General features: G+C 40.0%; 1 long non-coding RNA gene across 1 annotated transcript; it reads right to left on the bottom strand.

Annotated features, from left to right (window-relative positions):
• Positions 1 to 785: 785 nt before the first annotated feature.
• Positions 786 to 2,002, bottom strand: LOC112951257. The gene is made up of 2 exons (XR_003250171.1): positions 1,926 to 2,002; positions 786 to 818 (listed from the first exon to the last, which is right to left on the bottom strand). It is a non-coding gene; the product is annotated as an uncharacterized LOC112951257 (long non-coding RNA).
• Positions 2,003 to 2,412: the final 410 nt, after the last annotated feature.

The raw sequence follows: 2,412 nt of genomic DNA, 5'->3' as shown, positions 1-2,412 counted from the left end.
GAGTTTCTTCTTTTAAACAACTGCTCTTCCTATCTCCTGGACCTGGTTTATATATAAACCTTATAATGATTTTCACGAAAGGAGCACAGTCATAAAAGATTTCTGACATTTGGCAACTCTCATTTCACTTGTTCCTCCGGACTGGCAGGCTATAAACCTGGGTACTTTTCAAATATGAGCTGCTATCCCCTATGTCAAAAATGAAAATGTCATTTTTGGAGCCAAGCAGATTATTTTCAATCATATGAAATCTACTCCAAATCCAGCGAAGACAAAGACGCTTCTGCACGTCGCTGTCTTGAGTATTCTCGACTAAATTTAAAACTACTCCGGAGTGATTAACTTCTGATTAACTATGAAGTTCTCTGGGAAACAAAATAACCCGATCTGAATAATTAGTGTAAATGCCATCTGAATCAGAGCTTTCCACTTTTAAATTCATATATTTTAAACATTCCATACTGGCACAAAAATCAATTTTAAGCCCCATAAAGGTGCAGTAAAAAATTGTTGTAGACTGGCCAGTGGAGTCATGACACCTTTAAACTGTATTATTAAAAATTATAATGATTGATTAAAGACCGAAAGGAAAAGATAGGAATTGAAGAGGTAGTGTTTGGTTATGTATGATTTTGTCCATCCAGTTTCCGATCAATCTCTAGGTTCGTGCCAGTGGATTTATTTTTTTGAGGAGGGTTGGAGAGGGAAGACACCTGCTTCTTGATGTACTATAGAGCATTAACTATGGGATATATGAAAACATTAAGTCTGATGAACATCAGGAAAGCTATGGGCAGTACAGAGCCTGTCAGACGTATCTGCAAAGAAAGGGAAATTAAAGGAGAAAGTTTTTGCCTACTCAAGATGGAAAAGAAATCAGACATCAGGACTTGTTTCTCAGAAAAAAAATGAATAAATAAATAAATAAATAAATAAAGCTTTGGGTCAATTTTAGCATTTCTTTTACGGGCACTTTGAACTAAACACTGATCCGATACAATATAAAGTATATAGGAATACTTTATAATGAGCTTCATATCCTTCACATTGTTGATGACTGATGTACAGCAACAACATTTAGACTGTGTAGAGTCTGCACATCTGCCAGGCGGCCTGGAACGGCAACAAAACCCATCTCGAAAGTGATGTTCCCCTAAACTAAGTTACTTTATCTCCATTAAAGACACTGATTTTTTCCCTCACAACTCTCATTTTATCTTTTTTCTCTCCTCTGATCCTTTTCGCTATTACTGCCTCGGTGCTGAACGTTAACAAAGCCGTAACTGAGGCGCGCTCAGGCAGCTATTTTGGGAGACAATTTTGTCTGGTTATTTATGAGCTTATAAACCCATCCGCGAGCACCAGAACTGCACTGAGCAGGAGTTACGAGTCCCCCTGCACTTTTGTGGGGAAATCTGCAGGGGATGCAACCAAACCTTGCCAAATAACAACGCCAAAGTCAAATGGACTCCTGTCCTCACCAGAGCTCACAAGCTCCCCCGCTTTTATTTTTAGTCACCTGCCTTCTCTTCCACTCATGCCTCTCACAGGATAATTTTGGCCGAAGATATTTGTGGAGCAGCAGTCATCGTGCTAGCTAGGTGCTATACATTTATTTTTATACTGATCGTTTCCCCCTCACACACACTAACCCAGTTATAGTGCAAAATTAACACAAACAAAAATAACCCTGGTTTTGGAAACCAAGTTAGTGAGAACTCCTTTGGAGAACACAGCTCTTCAACCCTTTTTTCCTCCTAGCAGGTGATTACCCATTGGCACAACAGAGAAGTTTGGGAGACTCTTGCCCATGTCTCACGGGCCTCATGCCTGAGAAAAATAGTTGGGGAAGTGTGGGATGTATAGTGCTAAAATTGCTTTGTGATCTACAAATACAACTGTGATTTGGGTTATCTACGATTTACCTGAGATTCCCTCCTTGAGCATTTGCTCAGAACAGAAGAGGACGTAGCAGGGTGATGATTTTCCATCTTCAATTTTGCATATAAGAGAACTGAAGGGAAAAGAGGATATTTTTGTGACCTGAAGCAAGCGTCTCCCAGACCAGATCTCCCCCCTCCAGCATTAGCATAGCAAGTGCTGGCCCCGTCACGCATGAGAATTAAGGTTGGTATAAACCCGTCCTGGCACATGCAGAGCACCAAATTGCTCAGGATATTACTGATAGAGTAATATCAGTAATGTCAGGCTAGAGCCACCTGAATGAGGTTTCTCAGTTATTTCAGGACACGGGCCCATCAGCATTGGCTTAAAAGCACCTATGTTTGAAACCTAGTTAGGTTTTTTTAGCAAACTAGGTAAAATAAAGAGGAGCTCTGCAACTCTTTTGCTATGCTCCATGTAACATTCCCCCAAAAAGGGGGAAAAAAATGTCATTTTCTTATAGAAAAA

The sequence above is a fragment of the Nothoprocta perdicaria genome, unplaced genomic scaffold, assembly GCF_003342845.1.
Source record: "Nothoprocta perdicaria isolate Ctin4 unplaced genomic scaffold, notPer1 scaffold_34, whole genome shotgun sequence".
NCBI lineage: Eukaryota > Metazoa > Chordata > Aves > Tinamiformes > Tinamidae > Nothoprocta > Nothoprocta perdicaria.
The sequence above is the reverse complement of the archived record's forward strand: the minus strand, read 5'-3'. Positions and strand labels throughout refer to the sequence as shown.